Raw genomic sequence first — 9,494 nt, 5'->3', positions numbered from 1 at the left:
TGCCCTCCAATCTGATGCTAGTTGCTTTATCCTTTGCTGTACCTTCACATTCCACTGGATATTTCACAAGTTACCTTATGACTAGGCAAAAACTTATTGGAAATAAACAATGTTGAAACATGCTCAAAAGAAATGATACATCAATGTTTTCATGCATTACAGGACCTTTAAACATAATTAGTTTTGCCAACTCTGTTGTTGTAGAACAAATAGTAGGGTTGATAAACAACATAGTTGACATCCTTAAAATGACATTATACACATTTACATGACAGAATTCTACAATGTATGCCATTTAGAGAAACCTGAAGCAAATTTGTTCAGTCCTTTATCCTAGTATACTAAGTGAAGAGTTGATGAGGCAAAAAAATTGGTTGATTGTATCATGCTATGGTTCCTGAACCAAAATGTGATGTGTAGTGCAATTTCATCTGCATCCACAACTCATTTATTTGAACAAGAGACTCGAGAGGAGACTGACAATATCTTACAGGCATCTTGCATTTATGGTACCAATGATGCACGAGAAATTCAGGTTGGCTGGAAGGATTACATATTTCATTCCTTGTCAGCTATAACAACAAAAACATCCTTAACTGACCATTTTCTTCTCTCTGTTTTTGCTGGGGGATTGATGACTGCTTTGTCTGCATTAGCAAGACGGTAACCAATCACAATCTGTCTCCTTTGCCGTGCACGCAGAAGCACTTCATAAAAACTCAACTCCACAATGTCACAAAGGTATAGGGATGCTCCTCTTATTTGCATCTCATTTCCCTGGAATGTTACAAGGTTTTATTAGTTGCATGCAATAAAAATAATAACTACATCCTTAATGGAAGTTGCAGAATACTAATCTATTATAGGAAGGCATGGCATGCTTCAGAATCTAGTGAAGCATTGAATACTGTCAAAATTTAATATTGAGAAGCAAGCGATATATTTCAGCTCAAGTTAATAAAAACGAGGAATGTGTCCTAACAGATCTTTACTAATCGAATGTCTCATAACACAACTGCGAGTCAACCTTAATTTGGAAGGACCAATTGAGTTGTGGTGCAATGGCGGGACTACTCCACCCTCAACCAGAGGTCTCAATTTCGAGCCCTCGGTATGGACAAATCTTGTCGGAAGCGCCACCCCCGAAAAGGCCCTACAATGTGCGATTCGAATTTAGTCGAAGCTCCAATGCGTGCTACGCACATGGAAAACCAAAAAAAAACTTATTGTTTAGCTAGTTCTGTTTCTATTATCGAAAGAGAAAATGACTCCCAAATATAGTCATTACTCTTTTTTATTGTTCACTCTCGTATTATGTTTTATTTTAATTTCTCTCTCTCTCTTTCTTTCTCTCTCTATATCTATCTATCTATCTATCTATCTATCTATCTATCTATCTATATATATATATATATAAAATACCCTGATATACATAATTGCTAAAATCTCTGATAATACTGGATGTGTACTTGAGCAATGCACTATATTTGAGACAGAAAATCAGGAAACTCAGTAGGCATGACCCGTGCCAGTTGCCTCACCTCTTCAGCAAACAGCTCTTCCAATACATCATTTATTTGACGATCCTCTGCCACCATGGCCAATGCCATGCTAACTAGCTCATTTGACAAAACATAGTCACTTATCTTTGACATAGACAAGAGCTTTTTAGTCCTCGGGTCCAAAATTTCACTGATTATAACTGACTTATCTGAAGCCTGCTGCATCTCCTCTCTCCAGGAGCCCAGGGAGGAGCTACCCCCATGAACTATGGAAACCATAGATTCTCTGTATGGGAGGCGTTTGGCCTGCAATACCAGAAAACAGATTTCTGAGTGCGTGATCTGATATCACAGCTTAAAGATTGAAGTAAAATAGAATTAAATCATCTCAATAGAATTAGGTTTAAAGTGCATATGAAAATAAAGAAACAGTAGATCTAAATAGCAGCAACATTTAGCAAGATAATACAAGAATATTGCTACTTATGAAAATAGAAATCATGCATCTACATTGAATTCAAAGGGGCCGATGACTGCATTTTTACTCGAGCAACCTTAGTTCTTTGCAGTTAAATTTGAAAATATGCTAATTGTTCAATGAGTAAGAGGATTTCTATATCCACTCCTGGATCCTGTTGATAATGTCTACTATGTAAAGCAATACTCCCGATCAAGACCAAAACTACTGGTTCTGCAAAGGGACGACCCCAAAATTCACACATACCAGAAGGAAAAAATGCAAATGTTTGATGGCAAGACTAACTCTGCCAAATAAGTCAAGAAGTAAGAGGCAGTCTGATCGTTTAGACATGATAACAATGAAAAAGAAAACAGAACCTCGCTAAACCTGGAAACTTAAGGATATATTAAGCAGAAAGTTTTTGAGAGTGTAATTTTTCACATGGTTGGAAGAGAGCGGAGTAATATTGACATCTGAGAATTTTTGAACCAGACAGATTTTATGTCAGCTATTGCATCACACACAAATGTTCAGGTAAAGATGATGACTGCCTATGTTTGCGCAGACCTCTCAAAATCCTTGCCACACCCGTGTTGATTGATACAATTGGGATGTGGGTGTGGGATTCACACTGAATTTGGTAAACCTAACTTGGATTCTTTGACAACACCTATTGCCAAGAAGTTTATGATTTTTGGTTTGTCATATATATATATATATATATATATATATATATATATACTGCAGTCCCTTAAAGTTATCCGCATAATTCACTTAGACACTTCAACTAGGGCTAGTAACTATTGAACACCTCTACCTTCTCAAATTTGAACCATTTAAACACTTAATGCAGATGTGGTTTAAAAACTGGAATTCACATCTTGGTAAGCGTGTGAAATCAATATTTTAACATTTTTCCTTTTCCTTTTCAATTTTTTCTTTTTTATTTCCCATTATTTTCTTAAAAAATAACAATCTTTTTCTTCTTCCTCTCTGTTAAAACCAGCCTACTGGCTACTGCAACCATCCATCACCATTTTTTTCGCCACAAATTTCCGTCTTTTTTAAATAAAAAATCATCTTATTTTTGTCACTTCCGTGGAAAAAAAATGGAGATCACCAGTTTTTTATCAGATAAAATGGAGATTATTATGTACGTCTGCTTTGCCCGAAAAAATGGAGACCATCCATATCTTCTTTGTCGGAAAAAATGGAGATTATTATTTAAATATTATCTCTCTCCATCGTCACCTCTCCCCACACACACCCATTCTTCCTCACAAATCGAACATAAAATAATAATTTGAAATAAAAAAAAAAAGAACAAACTTTAAGAAAACATTATCAAATTAAATGGAAATACGAAAGAAGGCATAAAGTTCAATAAAAATGATAAATTCATATATAATATATGTTAAAACCTCTAATTTTTCTAAATGGAGGTTAACAATGGCGGACAAGGTAGTTATATTAGGGAATGGAAGAAATGGAAAGGTTTGAGGTGGGTGGGGTGCGGCAGTGGGGTTAGGGCTGTATAATTTCATTTAATTTTTTAGTTTAAAGTATTTCCTTTTAGGATTTTGTTATATTCAAAATTCATTTTTACAATTATTTTGAATTAAAATGCCACATGTCTTTATTTGATTTGTCATGTTACCACCTCATATGCATGTGTACTACACCCACTCCCTCTCTAGACTAAGTTTCAGAAAAAAGTTCAATAGGTAAAGACAACTTTAAGGGGCGAAGGATGACTTAAGCCTATATATATATATATATACACACACACACACACAAATCAATCAACAATCGCGGCAAAATTTTCCTCATGGATATCAAAGAAGAAGAGTGATACCTCAAATTCCACAGAACTTCGAACTCAATCAACTAATGCAAATCATTCTTGATTTTTCTAAGAAGGGTAGAAAACTTTAATAAAATGAGAGGAACTCCTCTATTTATAGCCAACAAAGGGTAGGTGTGAACATGTATTTATTAGACCTTATTGGAAAAACTGCAACCCTTCAAAAAAAAAAGTCGTAATCCTTCGAAACAGTAACAACTCTTCAGAAAAGTCACAACCTTTTGAAAAAATTACAACCCATCGAAAAAGTGATAACCCTTCGAAAAGTCACAACCTTTTGAAAAAGTCACAACCCTTCAAAAACATCACAACCCTTCAAAATAGTTGAGCATATTATAATAATTTAACATTCAAGTTAGAGAGCTAATGCTTTATAGGTAGTACAGATATCGATATAGATAGATAGATATATAGATATGCCAGATTTGTAGGTCAACAATTTTTTGTTATATAACTTACATATATGTACGAGATAAACTTATAGATAAAATATTAATCCCTCTGTTTCATTTCTTAGTTTGATTGGGCACAGAGCTTATGAGAATAAAGAATAGTTTTGAATCTTGTAATATGAAATATAGGTGTATAATATATAAAAATGTGTTTTGAATTTCGCGATCTTAAACATGTAACGTGGGATGTTGGAACCAAAGTTTTGCTAACAATTAAAATAACAACATACCCATTGTCATCCCACAAGTAGGGTCTGGGGATGGGGAAGGTGCACGCAGCCTTACCCCAACCTTGGGAGATAGAGAGGTTTTTGGTAGACCCTCGATTCGAGAGAAAGCATATCAAAAAAGAAATAACGGAAGTGAAGAAATCACGCCAAAATGTGTATATAACTATATATATATATATACTTCCTTAAAAGTGAACTCGCTGACTTAAATGTTAAATCACTATAATACCTGCAACTAAAAACACTCAATTAGTAAGAGGATTTTATTTGATCCACTGTCATGGGTCTCCCAAAGTTGATGGTGCTTGCGCTAAGGAAGCAACTAAGCATAATACTTTAGTGATTGATTATGTAAAGCTTATCGTTTGATTTTTGTCTCCTAAAGAGACTTTTGTTACTGAGGTATGTATGGAAGCTTTGATTAGTATATGAGTATGATCATATTCACATGAAAGTTTTCATGAAGGAAAATTTTACATTTAAGTCGGTCACTTTCTTTTTTATGTGGTTATTCATGTAGAGAATATTTTCTGATTGTTTACCATAGAGGATTGTAAACTCATTGTTATCATTTCTTGGTTATGCAGAATTTCTTTTGACCACCGATGTTTTGGCTTTAATATAGCAACTGACTGTTGTTTTTTAAAATCAAAATTAAAAATTAGGCTGTCAGTCATATTTTGACTTCTAATGTGATCACTCGAATAATTTCTCTATTTATCAATAAAATTAAATAACTTTTTAGAACGACCATATCATAAATCTAAACAATATGAGACATTAATAGATGTAATGGGGATTAGGGCACAAATTGTCATAAATGTGGCATAGGATAAGAAATAAAACATCCCTTCCACAAAGTACCTGAATATCCCGTATTAACAGTAATGTGGCAAGTGATCTGGAATCAGCCTGAATTGCGGAATCTTCCACTGATTCATCAGCCAAAATTAAGATCTGTACATTAAAAAAAAAAAGGAAATTCAGAACAGTGATACAAGTTATAAAAGACACAAAATGAACAGGAACACCAAGAAAACCCATCTTATTCCCTCCACCCATTCCAGAGGAAGAGAATAACGGATCGAATCTATCTGAGCATCTTTAACATCAGAACATAGTCACTTCATATTACCTAAAAGAGCATCTTTTACATATTTAATGAATCTTACTCACCGAGTCAAATGATTCCAAGGGAAGACTTTCTAGATGGCGTCGAATAACAGCATTACCCTCATCATTCTCTGGAACTAAGAGATGGAATGAGAAAATATTCAGAAATCTGAAAACTTAAAAGCATATATACAGGCTGACAGGCAGTGGGTAGATATGGAATACAAGCAGGAAATCTCTACCCCCATATTCTATAGAGAAAAGCTTGCATGAGTAAGGAAAGCATACAGTTGGCTCCTCACAAGATTACCATTATCATATCCTCCATATCTCGTCGCCAACCTCAAAAAAAGAATCCGCTCTGTAGTCTTTGAGATAATTAAGTTCTTTGGCAAGTTTCCCCTCTGAACCTGCAGCATTCATGTAAAATAAAAAGGAATTAGGAGCTTTGATTTAAACTCACCACAATCATATCATCAATGTCTCGTCTCCATCCAGTTAGTAGAATCTTCTGTGGCTTTCTTGTTGGTCGGACCATGTGCATCAAAGATGCTTCTTTGACCTGAATAACCAAATTAATTATACCTTAGAAAGTCTATTCATGCCATGTTCTGCTTGCTAGAATTCCATGCCTGGAATCCGTCAGTTGCAAAGCAGAAGAGGATTTCCTTCATGTGATCCACTTAAACGTTGAAGTCGTTGAGTTTTTTCCACTCCATTTATTAAGTAAGACTTCTAATGATTATCATGAATCTAATAAAAGCTTTTTGTGTCCTTTGAGTGGCTGGCATTAATAATTTTTGCTTGCAAATATCAAAGCTTAATTATCTCTGCAGTATGAAAATTTACGATCTCTTTTTTTTTAGAGAGTAACAACCTTTACGATCTCATTTAAATCTCTACAATTTCATAACCTATATTCTATTGATCATAATAAATATAGAATTCAGTTCATCTTCTCTGTGTAGAAGTCGAGGACAAAAGGTTCTTGGCATTTATCCGAATCTGAATTTACACCAAATTCAACCCATTTATCTTATTGATGAATATACTTTTAAAGAATATTTTTAACTTTGTGATGTATATGCTTTTTCATCATAGTTATAATATGTGAATTGGGTTGACTACGTTTTCAAGCAGAGAAACAAAAGAAAGTATCTATCTTAGGAAAAGAGGAAGCACCATATGCAGTGCTGCTGTAGCATATGAGTCATCATCCTCAGCAATAACAAGGACCTCATCCCCTTCTTGCAACACATATGATTCATCCGGATTCAGTATTATTTTTCCACCTGATTATGCCACCTTGATTCCACAAGGAATAGCATCAGGAAAGCTGATTAGGACTTCTTCAAATTGCACGCGATGCAACTGTGGTCATTTGTTGATGTAGAACTCACAATTCTCAAATCCAAGGATGTCTTCCCATATCTGCCATTGCCAAGTCCATGGAGAAATAAATTAGATTCATGGAATTGATATACTTCTCTCTCCTACTCAATGTAGTAGCTAGGATAAAATTAAACATTAGTCACCATACAAAGTTGACCACAGCTAAGAGTTGACCTGCGCAAGACCTGGCTGTCTAGCACATTGAATCATTAAGCTTCCAATTACATCATGAGCTACCACAGTTTCAACAAGATTTCCACCAACAAGTTTCACAAGGACCTCATTATCAAGATCACCGAGTTCAACCATTAGGTGGCCCCGAAGTCCCTCCTTTACTCCCGTAAGGCTTAAGACTGTCATCAGAGCACGGGCATCACTCTACATTAAAATTTTTGTTTATTAGCTATTACAGTTTTGAATCATGAAAATGAGTTGCTTCAACGTGTCTATTGCTCTGACCTGGTCAGCGTTCCCATCTTCAGCAAGGACAACTATTGCACAAGCCTTAGAGACAGACACCTACAACAAATTTACCAGTGAGCTCAAAAGATATTTAACTTGCAAATTCTGGACAACTTCAGGAGCCTTTATTAAACAATCAGCATGAGACAAGAAGTGGCATCTAGATGAAAAGCTGTTTAAATCAGAAAAGAGAAAAAGGAGAAATTGTTACCGTTGTAAAAAAAAAAAATCAGAAAAGAGAAACACTAGCAAAATTTCACAATAAAGCATTGCATGATCGAATCAGATTTCTGAAAAGAAAATGGCATTCAATACCAAGGTAATAAAAAGGAAAGAAAGGTCTTTGAAGACATAATTAATACTTCAAAGCAAAAATACAACACATACCTTTTTCAGGTCAGCCAAAATCAAGGGGCTTCCACTTCTGCATATGACAGAAGTTCCTCCAAAATCAAACTCCATTTTAGCAATATCAAGTTCCATCTCTTCTTTATCCCGCTCAGCCAACTACAACAGTTCCTCGCCCCAAACACTCATTAGCTATCGCAAGCTGATTCAATAATGATCCCTGGGTATACAGATGTACTCTTAGTGAACAAGGCCAATACTTCTTCCAAGTCACTTTAAGTTGTCTAAAAATACAGAGTTATATTAAGATATCTCCAGCAAATACCAGTAAGACTCAGCTGCATAATGTATATTTAAGTGAGTGTGTGTGTGTGTGTTGGGGGGGGGGGGGGGGGGCGTTGAGAACTTTACCATTTTCAAGAAAATATAAGTGTTTGGCAAGGTCAAGTAATCAAAGTTCAATGATTGTTCTCAATTGTGTTCCAATTCCTTATATAATGAAGATTGTTGTCCTGGTCAATCAAGTATTTCATGGAGCATGGTAAAAAATTGGGAAGGACTTCGAACAATTGATAAAAGATAGCATCATTCTACTTGGCAGACAAATAAGCAATAAAATTAATGTGATTCTTCTGATTCTACTACACTCAATTTATAGAAAGAAAAAGAAGAATCAAAGGTTTGGAGCTTCTCTCATTTTCTTGGAGTAATGATGGGGGAAATCTTAAGTAAAATTAGAGAAGGCTTCTGAGCAATGCAAAAACATGAAATACCATACTAAGGGGATTGTGACTCAGATCTGGAGCTAACATTAGTCAGCAGTTTGGGGGAAGTTATCTAGAGAAAGGAAAATGAAAGCAGATCATTTAAACTTGTCAAAGAACAAGTCTAGCTAATTACAAGGACCCACCAGTTTATCACTCCAACCAAGTATAAGTGTGTGGTTCTGCTCAACTACTTCACTTCTTCCCTTCCTAAGTGAGTCAAACTTCTCAGAGATTGCATCAGAAACTACTCCGAGCATCATGCCAAATATCAGCATTCCACCAAAACTAATAGAAACTGACACTAGGTGTGGACCAATGCCTTCAGAATTAGTATGATTTCCTGAATCTGCAACATACGTCCATGAAAACCAAAGGCAGTCTGTTATGCTATCATCTGTCATACCAAAAAGTGCTAAGCCACCAAGACAAATAAGGAGCAGAGTGGCAACTAACAAGGTCAGTGGTTTAGCATAAGGATGAAATGATAAGAATACATCTATCCGGTGTGCTAGCTGCTTGTTCAGAGATAATTCCTCTGTGTTACTGTCCGAAGGTCTTCTAATATAGGAGAAATACCCCATATATTTAATAAAAGCAAGAGGAAGGAACAACATCAATAATGAGAGAATCAATGCTGCATTTTTCAAACTTGCACCAGAAACATTATGTCGAGTCAATAATGTCCATAGAATCTGAAATGTTGCAGCGTCTCAGCCTGATATTGAGCTTTGAAAGTTCATCCTGATATAAACGGGATGGAAAGAAGAAACAGGTAAACAGTTAGGGACAAATCTAGTGATATCTAGCATACATTTAGTCAAATTCTACTTCTCAAAAGTCCAAACCAAATTTAGAAAAGGAAAAAACTAGAAGGCATAGAGGATGTTTGAGAAAATTGGAGTAA

The 9,494-nt window shown here is 35.4% G+C and overlaps 1 pseudogene; it reads right to left on the bottom strand.

Moving 5' to 3' along the window:
* Positions 1-133: 133 nt before the first annotated feature.
* On the bottom strand, positions 134-9,171 carry LOC101262999 (ion channel CASTOR-like; annotated as a pseudogene).
* Between the last annotated feature and the right edge of the window lie 323 nt (positions 9,172-9,494).

Source organism: Solanum lycopersicum, chromosome 3 (genome assembly GCF_036512215.1).
Source record: "Solanum lycopersicum chromosome 3, SLM_r2.1".
In the NCBI taxonomy this organism is placed as follows: Eukaryota; Viridiplantae; Streptophyta; class Magnoliopsida; order Solanales; family Solanaceae; genus Solanum; species Solanum lycopersicum.
The sequence above is the reverse complement of the archived record's forward strand: the minus strand, read 5'-3'. Positions and strand labels throughout refer to the sequence as shown.